At 46.8% G+C, this 15,530-nt stretch overlaps 1 protein-coding gene across 13 annotated transcripts in view; it reads right to left on the bottom strand.

The window, feature by feature from the left end:
• Positions 1–15,530, bottom strand: part of LOC125162396 (serine/threonine-protein phosphatase 4 regulatory subunit 1-like) — an 84,092-nt gene that overhangs the window by 68,199 nt on the left and 363 nt on the right. The window contains exon 2 of one of the 13 annotated variants that reach the window (XM_047853345.1): positions 8,967–9,076. The exons of the other annotated variants lie outside the window; for them this stretch is intronic. The gene's annotated coding sequence lies outside the window, so the exon portion shown is untranslated. The remainder of the gene's footprint in view (positions 1–8,966; positions 9,077–15,530) is intronic. 13 annotated transcript variants of the gene reach the window in all.

The following is a 15,530-nucleotide window of genomic DNA, read 5'->3' as shown; positions in this document are numbered from 1 at the left end:
GTCAGACGACAACAAAAGGGGGGCAAATTGTTTTTAACACACCCTTTTAAACAGAGCCAGCCAACACAGACCATAAGAAATGGTAAAGGAAGTGTTCTGCAGACTGAAGAGACACGGTATCACTTGGAAACTTTATCTTCAAAAGGAATCCAGAACGTTGGAAATGGTAAATATGTTGGTAAGTTTTTTTAAAAAACTAGACGTCTTCTTAATTTCTTCGAAAATACGTACGATAATCTAGAGCAATACAAAGCAGAAACGGTAATCTTGTTTTTGCGGAATTTATAACATCTGCAGATACACTATATAATAAAAACTATAATGTGAAGTAGGAGGGTAGTGAATGGAAGCATACAGTGGTCAGGTTTCACCACTTTACATAAAGGTGCTGCATTATGAACTCTAAGTAGACGGTCTCTGGCTCCCCAGTTGGGACTTGGGGACCCTTTAAAGCCCTGGACCGTGTCATATAATGCCTGGCACACGGCAGACACTTAATAAATACTGGCTTCTGTGGAAGTCAGTCTCCCGAGACTTTGATTACCGAGATTCAATTCAGGAGTCCAGCAGCCCCTGAGAAAGCGGAGAAAATCTAGTTTCCACAACGACAAACGTGAGACGTGGCAGCGAGCCACCCCCACAACCCGAGTTACAAAGCAACCAGGACATGCATTCGCTTCTGCTTGCAAAAGTGAGAGATCTTAGTCTCAAAAGGAGAGAAAGCAGGTCACAAACCACCGTACAATTGCTAAAATAAGGTGAAGGCACTCGAACATTCAATATAAAGTACGTGAGTTAATCAAAAATATCCAATCATCCTAACAATGGGTATAGTAGAAGGAAGTATTGGGGATTCACAGGAAATATGTAAGGAAGGGCAGAGGGAGTCAAGATGTGTCAAGCACATTTGAAATAGTAAGAGATCTGAGTTACAGGGATTTTTAAGAACCAGGGGCACAGATTCCATCTTCTACAGAACAAAGACCCCAGTGATCTGAGAGTCGCTGGTCTGGGGAGCCCTGCATTAATATGCTGCTGGCAGCCAGTCCGAGCCAGAGAACCGGACTCCAGTGCGCCTCGAGTTGGTCCCACACTCTCCGACTGCAGCTCTGACCCAAGCCAGCCGGCCACCTGGCCACAGAGTAGGGGCAGCTTGGGACATTGCGTCCCCCAGTGCGGCACAGGGAAGGTACATGGAGCATCACTAACTCACACAGTGGGAAAGTTAGTCCCATTCAATTCTCTCATTAAATCAACAAAGTCTCCTTTTGGTGCTCGGACGCCTTGAACTCTTCCCTAAAACTGGTGAACCTTCCTTTTTAATACAGCACAGGTCTTGCGCTCCGAGTCTTGTGCAGGCAACAGTCTAGAATTTAACGTCATGTTATTTTTATCTTATGATTTTTTGGTTAAGTTTCATGTTGAGCAACTGCTACAAGTTTTCCAAATTTGTTTAAAAACAAGCCATTTGATATAAAGAAAAATACAAATGGCATAGAGAGAAAGCAAAAATAAGAAAAGCAGTACAGAAATGACTGACTTCTGGGGGCTCCTGGGTGGCTCAGTTGGTTGAGCATCTGACTCTGATTTCGGCTCAGGTCATGATCTCCTGGCTCTTGGGAGCAGTCTCCGAGTCAGGCTCTGCGCTGACGGTACAGAGCCTGCTTGGGATTCCTTCTCTCCCTCTCTCTCTGCCCCTCCCCCACTCGCTCCCACTCTCTCTCTCAAAACAAATAATCATTAAAAAAAAAAAGACTGACTTCTGAAAAATACTGGATTAGTGTAATCCAAGGAAAATATTCCCATTGATAACATCACATTCATGTGCAAATAATAATGCCTTTTATTCCAAGTACCGAAAGAAAATTTTTTAGGTAAACATTTTCCCTCCTGTGGATCAACATAACATCCTTGACCCTTTTCAAAATTAGAAAATCCTACTGGAGTCTGAATTAATGAGATTATCAGTGAGATTATTACTATTTACCTATAAATGACAGATTAGGTTTTTTCCTTTACCTATCTCATGAAAGCACCAGAGTTTACCAAAATGTCCATGCAAGCAAGGTTCGGATCCCCTTTCCCCAAAGCGAATGAAAACGGCCAGCATCATCTTCGATGTCACTTGTGAAGGCACCTGACCAGGGGCTGTGATTAATCACCTCTTTCCGTGGTGTTTTGGTGTGTTTCTTTGTTTTATTAAGTTTTCCAAGACAGACTGAATCAATCAACAGCTGATAAACTATATAACACTAGCCTAGGATTTCTCCACTCAGCACTACTGACCCGCTCACTCTCTGTGGCGGAGGTGGGGGGTGGGGGGCGTGCACTGCAGGATGCCCTGCAACATTCCTGGCCTCAACTCGCTAGATGCCAGGAGCACCTTCTCCCCCAAGTTGTGACAATCACAAACATCTCCAGTCGCTGCCACCAGCCCCCATTTGAGAACCACTGTAAAAGAGAGGATCAGGTGTCCTCACCTGAACAGCCCCTGGTGAGAGGTTGGTCCCACGAAGGGCAGGGTCTGGGGTCAGTAGGAAAGATCCACCTTTGCCCCTCTGGGCACTCCCACTCCTCCCTCTCCCCTTCACCGTCCCCTCCTCCAGCCACGTGGCTCCCAGCTACTTCCCAAACACTCCAGGCCCTTCTCGGGCTAAGGGCCATTGCACTGCAGGGTGGTTCCCTCCGCCTGGCCGGAGATGTCCTTTCTGATAACCTCCTCTCTCTCTTTTTTTTTTTTTTAACACTTTTTTTTAATGTTTATTTATTTATTTTTGAGAGACAGAGACAGAGCAAGCAAGAGTGGGGGAGGGGCAGAGAGAGAGGGAGAGAGAGAGAGAATCCCTAGGAGGCTCCGCCTTCTCAGTGCAGAGCCCACGTGGGGCTTGAACTCACCAACTGTGAGATCATGCCCTGAGCCAAGATCAAGAGTCAGACGTTTAAGCAACTGAGCCACCCAGCCGCCCCTTCTTTTTCTCTTCAAAATCTGCCCCTTCGTCCACTCAGTGAGGTCCTCCCTGACCTTTATTTTGAAATTGCAAGCCTCTCACCTATTCCCCACCTTACCATGATCTACCAACCTATTTTTCCAGAGAAATCATCACCTTATAACACACAAAATGTTTACGTCCTAGGTCTCCTGTTTATCAGCTGGTCCACTCCTCTCCCCACACCCCTGGAAAATCTTTGATTCACTGATATGCCTGGTACACAGTAGGCACTCAGTCAAAGTTGCTGAATGAGGGGCCCCGGGGTGGCCCCGTCAGTTGAGTGTCCGACTTCGGCTCAGGTCGTGATCTCACAGCTCGCGAATTCAAGCCCCGCGCCAGGCTCTGTGCTGACGGCTCGGAGCCTGGAGCCTGCTTCGGATTCTGTGTCTCCCTCTCTCTGTCCCTCCCCTGCTCGCGCGCTCTCTCTCAAAAATAAATAAATATTAAAAAAAAATTTTTTAAGTTGCTGAATGAATGAATGAACGAATGGTAAAGATCTGCCAAGCCAGCTTGCTGTGCCTCCTGACAGGTCCGTAGCTCATAAAATGACTCCTGCTCTCACGAAGAATTTTCTAGAGCTTACATCTCTAGCCCTGCTAAGAGGGCCTATTGTCTGGTGAACTGTTCACAGGAACCCAAGAGCTGAGGTCTAAGTGGTGATATCCTGAGTAGTCAATGACTCTCGGACCCAGCAAGTCTAGGTCACCCACAAACACCGGGAATCTCAAGCTTTCAAGTTAGAAATATGAGGTACAGGGGCACCTGGGGGGGTGCGGTCAGTCAGTTAAGTGTCCTACTCTCGGTTTCGGCTCAGGTCACGATCTCACTGTTTTGAGTTCGAGCCGTCCACAGGGCTCCATGCTGACAGTGTGGAACCTGCTTGGGATTCCCTCTCTTCCTCCCTCTCCGCCCCACCCTTGCTCACTCTCCGAGTTTCTGCCACGCACAAGTCTACCCGCAAGTTCATCACTGACCCTCTACCAAAAACAACTGATAATTTAAAGCTAACAAAGACTACTAGGGCAAGGGCTTGGAATGATTGTAGTTTGATACGCGGGGTGGGCTGTATGAAATGCTCAGCACCCTGACCCGCCCTGCACACCCATGTGCCGCCATGCTTCCCTGAACTGTATGGCCAACATCCCAGCAGCCATCCGGTCAGCGGCTGTGGCTGCTGCCTGTCCTCCGCAGGGACAGTCCCGGTTTTAAAACCCAGCTAACTTGGGGCGCCTGGGTGGCGCAGTCGGTTAAGCGTCCGACTTCAACCAGGTCACGATCTCGCGGTCCGTGAGTTCGAGCCCCGCGTCGGGCTCTGGGCTGATGGCTCAGAGCCTGGAGCCTGCTTCTGATTCTGTGTCTCCCTCTCTCTCTGCCCCTTCCCCATTCATGCTCTGTCTCTCTCTGTCCCAAAAATAAATAAACGTTGAAAAAAAAACCTTTAAAAAAAAAAAAACCCAGCTAACTAGCTAAAAGATATGCAGCTCACCTCCACCATCCAACCCAAACCAGAGTGGTTCTGAAGCAGTAGCCCTGAGCCCACACAACCCGAGGCGAGATGGGCTTCTCTTCGATGAGGTTCCGATCAATTTGCAAAGAATAACGTAATCCCTAATCCTTTAACCGGATGCTAGGTAGCGAAATCGAAGAAAGAAAAAAAAAAATCTCTTCCTTGATTTAAAGTTCCACCAGAAAAACAGATTTCTGGAACCTACAACTCTGAGGAAAAAAGGATTCATCCTCTTTTATGCTAACTCAAGGGTCATCTACCAAAAATAATGAACACAGCCAGTATATTCATCATTTAAAACAGTCTGGGGCATGGAATAAATGAGATGAGCACGCTCTAGTGGAAACACAATGGATCCTTGAACACTTGCCCGTGTGTCAACGTTCTTCACAAGACGCCGATCTGTCTTGAGAAAGGCTAAGCACAAATGAACGTTTTAAGTATAACGTTAGGTGAACGTGCTTTTACAGGTTCAAAGCACAGAACGCATAATCGAATAGAAAGAAAGAAAAGAAATGTCACTGGCCATCTTGCACTAAGAAGAAGATGAAATGATCTAGTACCAAAACCGAAAGCATGTTAATAGCGAACCCACCTCAAACATGTTTTCCTCCCCCCACGGCGGTTAGCTTCAGGTGACAACGGTAAACCATAATTCAATATTCAACTGGGTACTGGTGATTCAGAGATGAGAAAGACATGGTCCCGGGGCCCGAAAAGCTCCCAAGGGAACAAAGAGCATCGCACCCATAATAACCCACTCTGATGGCAAGAGCCATAGATACCGACGGAAACAAGCCAGGAGAGAAGCCAGCTCTGCCTGGAAGCGGAAGGTGAGATGGCAGATGCTTCCCTACGACAGGGTGCTATCCGAGCTGGGCCTTGAAGGGCAAGTAGGAATTCACCATAAGGGAAGAGAGGGAGGATCTGGGAAAAAGAACATTCCAGATGAAGGGAAGAGCGTAACAGAGGAAAGTATGCTGAGTGCCTGCTGCCTTTGACCAGTTTGGGGAAGCCAGAGATGTCATAGGAAGCCACCAGGCCCTGACTGAACAGACACGCTAGAATTGGGTTTAAGTGGAAAGGTGAGAAAAAATAAACACAATAAAACATACCCAATGAGATCCCTTTATCGGCCCAGACGTGAACAGAGGTAGAGACGGAGGCAGAACGTTATAGCACATCTACCCTGGCAAGCATTTTCATTAAGAACCCGTTCTCCAGGCATTCCCAATATTTACGATTCCCCATTCAACATGCCATCCTGTCACTATAAGTCTATGTGAGCTATGCCACCCTGGGCCAGCCCAATTATCCATACAATCCAATATTCTGTCTCTGACACAGCACTAGGGGACATCGGTGGGGAGAACACGATAGATGTGGCCCACTCTGTCTATGTCCATCTCAGAATGTTAGATTATTGGTTGATGGTGAAGAAGGACCTTAGCCTTATTTGCAAAATTTGTACTTAAAAAAAAAAAAAAGAATGCAGTAATGTAGAACTTACATAATTGATAATTTTATACAGCGTCTCATTAGCCACTCTTCGATGAACAATTACCAAGTCTTTGTAAGGCCTTAAACAATTTTGGGAGGAACCACAGTAAACCATCCATTAATGTGTTATTTAAAGTGGTTTCATTCATCAACGCCGATTCCTCTATTGGGACTATTTCTAATAGCTAGACTAGACAAACCTGGCCCATCTAAAAGCGAAAGAACACTCTTGATTCTTCACTGGCTTTTAGGGGGAAACTGACCCCCAAACACTGCAGGTCCTTGTTGACTTAACTAAATTTCAACAGCAAGTTGCACGAGCAAACTTTCTCTATATAAATGCCATTCTCTAACAAGACCCACGCTGATTTATTAGCTCTTGTATGAGCAGATCCGACCAATGCATAATGTTTTATATTGCAAATCTTTGAGGGCTACTGATGGTTATTACTAGCGCTACGCAATGGGCTGGCCGAAAAGACCAACTTAATTCATGAGCAGCCATCCTTTCCACACCATGCATACATGGAAATTCCCCTTTGATTTGTGGCTTTAATCACGGCTTCCAAAACCTGTCATTATTTATGACTCTGACTTTTACATTGACGGTTAACGGGAAACATTTACTCGGGCTACCTGATAGGAAAGAACTCTGCAGCTCAAAGCAGAGCATGTGCTCCATTCTGACATTACACATCTCCATTTTCCTGCCGACTCACCAGGTTGGGGATGGAGTTAGAGGAGGTGGGAGAGTGCCAGGCGTTACATAATATTACTGAATGGAAAGATATTACTTATATATGCAGTGACTCCTCCAGTCAGATGTGAGGCAGATTCGAAAAGGAAAACAGGTTGTAAGACAAAACCCACAACCTTTGGGGTTTGTGTATGTGCGCGTGGGTCTTGACATTCCTACTGTTCAAAATATTTGAAATCGTCAAGCAATGCCGACCAACATAAAGTCACTTCTCTACTGACCACCTTGGCCAAGCTGCCAGGAAGGCCGCCCTCCTTCTTCTAGGAAAGAAGCACACTCTTCTATGGACGCACCAAGCTCTATTCTGGTCTCATACAATCCAACCCCCACAAGTCTTCCACTCTTTCTGCTCTGTCGTCTTTCGCTTTAGGGAGCGCCTGGCTGGCTCAGTCAGCAGAACATGGGACTCTTGATCTTGGGGTGGTGAATTCAAGCCCCAGGATGGGTGTAGAGATGACTTAAATAAATAAAAAGCTGTTTTAAAAAAAGTCAGTATGTCATCTTTCCCTTTTCATGGACTCCTTCTCCTCAGTCCCTGGTTATACTGTCCCTTGCACCTTGATTCTAAAAATCAGTGCCTTTTAGAAAATCCAAGCATAACACCATATAGAAAAGTGTACAAATAGCAAGCGTTCCACTTGAAGGATTTTCACAAACTGAACACACCGGGGTGACCAGCGCTCGGCTCAACAATTTTACCAGCACCTCCAAAAGCCCCTCGGCCCCCTTCCACTTCCTCTCCTACCCCAAGGATGACCACTCTCCGGCTTTCAAACAGCCCGGATGCCATTAGCTTTGCTTGTTCTTGTAGTTCGTATAAATGCCATCGTGCAGTATGTACCCTTTTGTGTCTGGCTTCGATCACTCATTATTATGTTTGCGAAGTTCATCCACATTATTAGGTAGACTCCTAGATCATTCACTATTATAGCTAGTTTTCCTTGTATGAATGGAACCACAATTCATAATCCATGATGGATGGTATTCATGATGGATGTGTGGGTGGGTTCCCGTTTCTGACTATTGAGACTAGTGCTACTATTTGATGGGTGAAACAGATAAAGGAGATTAAGAGCACACTTATTGTGGGGCACCTGAGGGGCTCAGTCGATAAAGCATCTGACTTCGGCTCAGGTCATGATCTCACGGCTCGTGAGTTCGAGCCCCGCGTCGGGCTCTGTGCGGACAGCTCAGAGCCTGGAGCCTGCTTCCGATTCTGTGTCTCCCTCTCTCTGCCCCTCCCCCGCTCATGCTCGCTCTCTCTCTCTCTCTCTCTCTCTCTCTCTCAAAAATAAACATAAAAAAAATTTAGTAAGAGCACACTTATGATGAGCGGTAATGTATAGAATTGTTGATTGTTATAGTGCACAACTAACATAACACTATGTTAATTACACTTCCATAAAAAATTTAAAAATAAAAAATAAAAACAATAAATTATATATATAATACATATATATGTGTATTATATATATATATAATACATATATAATTTATTGTTTTTATTTTTTATTTTTAAATTTTCAGTGTGAGAGAAAAAATTATCAGTTCTAGAATTACTAAGAAAATTTATCCAGAGTAAATAATACAATGTCAGGTAACAGTACATAGGCAATAAATTATTATTACATGACTTTTTTTCCCCTAACCTATTCAATATATCTAAAGTGTTAATCTATGGATAAAGTTAACAAGGCTCTGAAACCACAAAGAGTGCTTAAGATTTAAGACAAAAGAGGGGCGCCTGGGTGGCACAGTCGGTTAAGCGTCCGACTTCAGCCAGGTCACGATCTCGCGGTCCGTGAGTTCGAGCCCCGCGTCGGGCTCTGGGCTGATGGCTCAGAGCCTGGAGCCTGTTTCTGATTCTGTGTCTCCCTCTGTCTCTGCCCCTCCCCCGTTCATGTTCTGTCTCTCTCTGTCCCAAAAATAAATAAACGTTGAAAAAAAAAAAAATTTAAGACAAAAGAAAGAATAGTGCTACTATGACCAAGTCTTTTTGAGAAGAATATGTTCATATCTTAAAGTAGAATTGTTGGGCCATTCAAATTATACATATATAATATATATCATATGATATACATATGATATATACTATACACTATATACTATATATATATATATATATATATTTTTTTTTTTTTTAAGGGTTTCAGAGTAGATATAAATAATGCAAATGTGTTCTGGGCTCTTCTATCCAAGAAGAGCAACTGACCTCAATCCTTCCAGCTGCTTCTCCTTCAAAGGGTCTGTTTTCCCCCTGCCGGGCTGTGAGCTCACAAGAACGGCGACCATTCCCAAAAGTGCCCAACTGCTAGCCAGTGCCTGGAATACAAGGGCTAGTCAATAAGTGACCACTCAGCTAGTGAACTAAACGTGACATTGCCTTAACTCCTCGTGCCTTCCCAACTGATTCTGGTCTGGTTTCTGCTCCTTGGCTGCCTTGGAAAAGCTCGCACTGAGGTCACCGTAGACCCTCCGAACTACCAGAGCCCGTGGCTGCCCTTCAGTCCCCACCTCACCTGACCCTTCTGTGGCAAGTGGCAGAGATGATCGACCCAAACGGAACCACCCAAAGAAACCAAACCCTTGGCTTCATTCAAGGGTCCCCTTGTTTCTTATCGCTGGGATATTTGTTCTCCAGGGCTCCGCTACCGGAAGCTTCTGCTGCCCGGGGCTCCGTTCCTCGGCTCAGGCTTCCACCCACCAGTAATGACTCTCTTCAGTCCTAACTCTGCTCCGGAACCCTACAAGGGGGCTTTCCGGTGGCCTCCCAGACTGTGTCCCCGGGACCTCCTGTCCACGCCTCAAAAGTGCGTCAGGTGGAAAATACGAACTCCACCCTCGCATAATGCCTGGTGTACTTATTCAGCGTGAACTTCTGCAGGTCTGTTGTGCTGCCATTCAGCATGCTAGACCCTGGGGATCCAAGACGGGGAAGAGTGGCCCTGATGGACAAGAATGGACATCTGGCCATGCTGGGCTTACATGCCACCACAGGGTTCAGGGAGGACGAGGAGAGGTGCCCAGCCCAGCCTGGGTGGAGGGAGGCACAGGGTCCGTCTCTGAGCTGACTCTCCCCTGTCAGAACTATCTATCGACCCCACTCGCTGCTCTCACACCCACCCCCGCCATCGAGACCCCATTGCCCTTGCCTGGATCCCTGGACCACAGCGCTTTTTCCAGGCCTGGCTTGTTTCTCCACAGTCTGTCCTTTACAATGTAACTCAGCTTTGGGCACCACTCTGACTAGAACTCTCCAGTGGCACCCCCTGGCCCCTTGAGCAAAAGGCAAACCCCTTATCCCGTGAGGGACCAAAGGTCACACGTGGGAGTGTCCCCCCTCCTCCAATTCCTGTGTCCAGGGCTCAGCGTGCTCCAGATGCACAAGTCCTGGCCAACAACAAGCCCGTCCAGCCTCCGAGCCTGCGCCCTTGCCGTCTGCCATGCCCGGACGCCTTCTCCAGCTCCCCGAGGAAACATCTCCGTCTTGTTATTCAAATCCTAGAGCACCTGTCAGAGCTCCTGACAAGCCTTCTCTGGCCACTCAAGGTAAAGCAGCAACTCTGTCGCTCCAACAGCCCTGCCTGGCACTTCTGATCACACTCACCTGTCACACGTCCTACACCACCACTCCCGAACTTAGCTCACTCATTTATGTTGGCTTTTTCAAGGCTATCTCTGCCGATGGACTGAAAGCTCTGTGAGAGCAGAAATGCGGTTTGATTTATTCTCCTCTGCGTCCATAAGGCCTAGTGTAGTGCCTGGGACTTAATAGGTCCTTAATAAATATTAGTTATGCACTAAAGCCAAAGCATGGCAGCTTTGTACAAATTCCGTAGCCCAGACTCCCTGGTCTGAATCCCACCTCTGCCAATGACTAGCTGTGTTGCCTGGGGCCAGTGACGTCTTTTTGTGCCCCTTGGGAGCTTTGCTTGGTAACAAAATAAAGTTAAAAATACTCTGCCTGAGGGCACCTGGGTGGCTCAGGTCATGATCTCTAGTGGTCTGTGAGTTCGAGCCCCGCATCGGGCTCTGTGCTGACAGCTCGGAGCCTGGAGCCTGCTTCGGATTCAGTGTCTCCCTCGCTCTCTGCCCCTCCCCCGCTCACGCTCCGTTTCTCTGTCTCTTAAAAATAAACCAACATTAGAAAAACACTTTCTAAAAAGAAGAACAAAACAAACAACAACAACAACAGCAACAACAAAAAAACCCTCTCTTTTTAAACAGAGACAATTTCAGGGAATCTGTGATGTTCATCTGTTTGTCTCACAGGAAATGGAAAATACAGAGCAACAAAAGTAAAATGCGTTATGATGATCAGAGGGGAAGCAAAGTTGATACTGAGTCCACCACTCTGACTCTTTTGTTCCTTGCCACCTCATCCTGCTGGGAGGAAAGAGGTACATGTTTTTATCCCCAGTACACCAACAGGAAAAATGAGATGCGAACCCTGAGCAGTATGTCAGGGGTTACTTAACAAAACAGAGGCTGTACTAGCAAAGAGGTCAGCTCTTCAAACCGAACCTGGTGGGAAAGACAGTCTGTTAAGGTTGGCTTAGCTAATACGCTCAGAGGCTCTGAAAGAATGAGATCAGAATGATTTGGCCCGTGGACCGAATCCAGCCCCCTGGATGTATGTGTAAATAAAGTTTTATTAGCAAATAGCCGTGCCCATTCATTTAGGCATGTCTGTGAGTCCTTCCTACAACAGCAGACTTGACTGGATGCATCAGACCTTCCAGCCCACAAAGCCTAAAATATTTACTATCAGAGCCTGTATAGAACAAAAATTGCCCATCTCTGATTTAGAGAATAGTGCCATGTGTCCGGATTGGGTTCTATTTCACAAGTATCAGCATACTCAAGTTCCTGCTCCTGTTCAAACTAGTTCACTTAACAGGGAGGGTTGGGGGGGGGGGGGTTTAATTGACAATCCTTGATTCAAGTGTATCTTACAGTTCAGAGAAAGAGTTCAATGGTTTGGTTCTGGGCTCAAATTAATATAGCTTCTCCACTTCGGGGGCACACAGTTTGCCCGTGGTCCTTGAACAGAACATTTTTACAAACGTGGAACAAAGCAGGTGAAATGGAATGCTTTTTGCTCTGGAGGATGTCTCTTATTCAAGCTTAAACATACACTGCTCCTTCCAGCGATAAGATCCAAGTAGGCTGTCTATATTCCTCTGACTTAATAATCCTATTTTCTACAAACGTTCAGATATCATTTGTGGACACCTAGGTTTTCCATTCAATAGAAGCATGCCCTCTCCAACTTCTTTCATAGATAGATACCTCTTAAAAACTAAACCTCTGAAAACAAACACACTGTTCCCTAAATGCTAATACAGTCTACCAGTCTGTCTTTTGAAGCTAAAAATGCATCTTACTGTAACTGTGTAGTGCCTTCAGAACTGGGAATCCAGCTTTCCAACTCTTTGTGCAGATGTTTGGTCACAGATGAAACTTTCATCTTTTAAAAACTGTACTGTGGGGGCGCCTGGGTGGCGCAGTCGGTTAAGCGTCCGACTTCAGCCAGGTCACGATCTCGCGGTCCGTGAGTTCGAGCCCCGCGTCGGGCTCTGGGCTGACGGCTTGGAGCCTGGAGCCTGTTTCCGATTCTGTGTCTCCCTCTCTCTCTGCCCCTCCCCCGTTCATGCTCTGTCTCTCTCTGTCCCAAAAATAAATAAATGTTGAAAAAAAAAAATTAAAAAAAAAAACAAAACTGTACTGTGGACATTTTCACACATATGCAAAAACAGAGAGAACAGTATAATAAGCCCGCCGTCCCCGGCAACCAGCCTCAACAAGTTATCAATATTCTGCCCTTCTTCTCCCCCTTATCCTTCCTCCCAACTTTGTGCCTGTTTATTGTTTGCTGCAGTATCCGAAAGCAGACCTCCCGCATCAAATCATTTCGCCCATAAAAACTTGCTTGTTTCTGTTAGATAAGGCCTTTTCTCCTTTGAACGAAACTGTGATATGACTCTCACATCTGACAGAATTCATAATAATCCTTACCACCAGCTACCACCTAGTCCAAGTTCAATTTTCCCCAACTGTCTCAATAATGTCTTGTTAAAGCTGGTTTGTTCAACTAAGAGTCCAAGTATGACCACATATCGAACTTGCTGATAGGTCACTTAGGTGTCTTTTCATCCACAATGGATGGCACTCCGGGTGTTTTTTGGTTTGTTTTTTTTTCCCACCTACCACCGACACAGGCTTACATTCTAATTGGCCAACAAACCTTACTGAGAGTAATACTTCTTCAGGCTGCACATGCTGTAAGCAAATTCATAGGCCCCTTAGGCACAAACTCACAAAGCTCCACTTTCCAGTGCAATCCTCCACCGGAACCAATATGCCAGGCCACCGCACACACTTTCTGCTCTCGAGAGAAGGAATTTAGCAAGCTAACTCTCTAAAATTAAATTTTTTCTGTGCTGCGATGGCCCGAAGACTCTGAATGATTTTTAAAAAACAAGGCATCCATTCATTAAGGCTTTTTTTTTTTTAAGTTAGTCAAATTTAATCAAGAATCACCAAGTAAATCAGACAAGCCTTGCAATCCATTACTGTTCCAAGTCACAACTGTAATTAATTAATTAAACGCCTAGCTCATACAGGACATTGGGTTATAAAAAGGGTGACCTGTGTCCCTGCCCACAGCGACTGACCGCCTCAATGAAGCAGTTACCGCATCGCTTGGACAAAACACCCAAGGAAGACGACACAAAACCACTCAAAGTGACAGCTGTGCCCCTACCATTAGGTTAAGAATATTTAAGGTTGATCTGGGTGGCAGGAAAAAAAAGGACAAGGGTCAAAAGGAACAGAGCGTGACTGCTGGTTCGATCACTTATGAGCTGTAGCAGACTGGATGAGTTAGTTACTCTACTTCTCGGATTCTGGTTTATCACTTGCAAAACTGGAACAATCTCCTCCACCTCCCAGAGTAGTAGCCACAAACACTGGATCAGAAAATCTTACACGAAAGCCCAGCACTAGTGATGATGAAAATGATAATAATGAATTCATGGACAATAAAAGTTGTTACGTCAGACACTGAGCTAAAAGGAAAGAAGTGGCTCACAGGACCTCAGGGTCCTTGCTGTCTGTCAACCACGGTGTGATAATGCCTCCCAATACCAGCACAGTAAGGTATAAGGGTGAGACCCGGGGGCTTGCGGCGGGGGGGGGGGGGGGGGGGGGGGGGGGGGGGGACAGGCCAGCCTCCCATGGCTTTTAAATCAATTGCATGGTAAAGTCAGCACCTCGCAGCTCCCACCCCTCACACAGGAAGCCCCACCAGACTCCCAAACTTGCAATACACAAGGCATGGGTATATTCAGAGCCATAATGGTAGTTTCCTTCTCTGTTGGGGCAAGTCTTCAGCAGTCTGCTACAGAATATTTAAGGCCTCCTCTAGTATTAGGTCCAAATACCCAGTACTTGCTCAAACAAGGCCAAAGTAAAATCATAATTATTTTTTCCTAGAGTCTTAGTTCCTTTTGGTACATATATACAAAAAAGACAAGGACGTGAGCCGCCAGAAAAGAGGTGCCTGCAGCCACCATGCTTTGAGAATCCCAACCAAACCAAGTGGAAAAGACACCGGGTGGGGTGCCTGGGTGGCGCAGTCGGTTGAGCGTCCGACTTCAGCCAGGTCACGATCTCGCGGTCCGTGAGTTCGAGCCCCGCGTCGGGCTCTGGGCTGATGGCTCGGAGCCTGGAGCCTGTTTCCGATTCTGTGTCTCCCTCTCTCTCTGCCCCTCCCCCGTTCATGCTCTGTCTCTCTCTGTTCCAAAAATAAATAAATGTTAAAAAAAAAAAAAAAAAAAAAGACACCGGGAGAACAGAGCTCCTGTCTGACAGTCCTGTGAGATCTCCTGCGCGTGAAGCCATCTCGGACCTTCTCACCTTCCCAGAGTTCAACGGAGAGCACATGAAGCTTCTGTATCACCCAGTCAACCCACAGAACTGTTAGTGATAATAAAATGCTGTTGGTTTAAGTCATTAAGTTTTGGGGTGATTCGTCAGGTAAGGAAAACCGTCAGGACTCCTTTACCAGCCAAGCATCCCGGGGTTCGGTCGTTTTGTTTACAAGTCAGCTCTCCTCCTGGACTGTGAACCCCTGGGCGCTGCCCCTGTTTCTGGTTCTTCTTTGTAGGTCTAGGGAGCTGCACGTGGCCTGGCCCAGAACAAGTAGGTGCTCAAGAAATGTTTGTTGAACGGAAAGGAAACGCTTCATTTACCACAAATGGGGATTTGCATTTACAGGATGACACCTCCCCCAGCCCTCAGTCCTTAAGGCGATTCCAAAGAGAAGGAGAGCGCAGGAAGGGCCAAGTTTAGGAGACCCACCCCAGGAAGGAAGGCGCCAAAGGGGCTCCTTGGGAGAAGTGATGGAGCTGGGCTTGTGGCCAGTCCACGTGAGAAGTCCGTGCAAGTCTGTGGCCGGCCACACGGAGGGCGGGACCAACCAAACTCTGAAACTCCGCGGCCCTGGGAAAACTCCCAGGGAAAAAGTGGAGACCCTGGGTGCAAGGTGGCCGCGCCTCCTCTCGCCCCCAGTCACCAGGACTTGGGGCAAGCCCCCGCACCCTCCCTGGCCGCCGCGGGCGAGGAGCAGGAAGAGAAAGAAAGTGACCGGAAGTCAGAAGTTTCCCAACAACGACCAAAATCCTCCCTCAGGAGGGGAGGGCTCCCCATCCTCGCCCGGCTCCGCCCAGTGAGGAGGGACCGCCACCAGTGCATCCAGGAAGTTGGGGGTCCT

The sequence above is a fragment of the Prionailurus viverrinus genome, chromosome A3 (genome assembly GCF_022837055.1).
Source record: "Prionailurus viverrinus isolate Anna chromosome A3, UM_Priviv_1.0, whole genome shotgun sequence".
Lineage (NCBI taxonomy): Eukaryota > Metazoa > Chordata > Mammalia > Carnivora > Felidae > Prionailurus > Prionailurus viverrinus.
The sequence above is the reverse complement of the archived record's forward strand: the minus strand, read 5'-3'. Positions and strand labels throughout refer to the sequence as shown.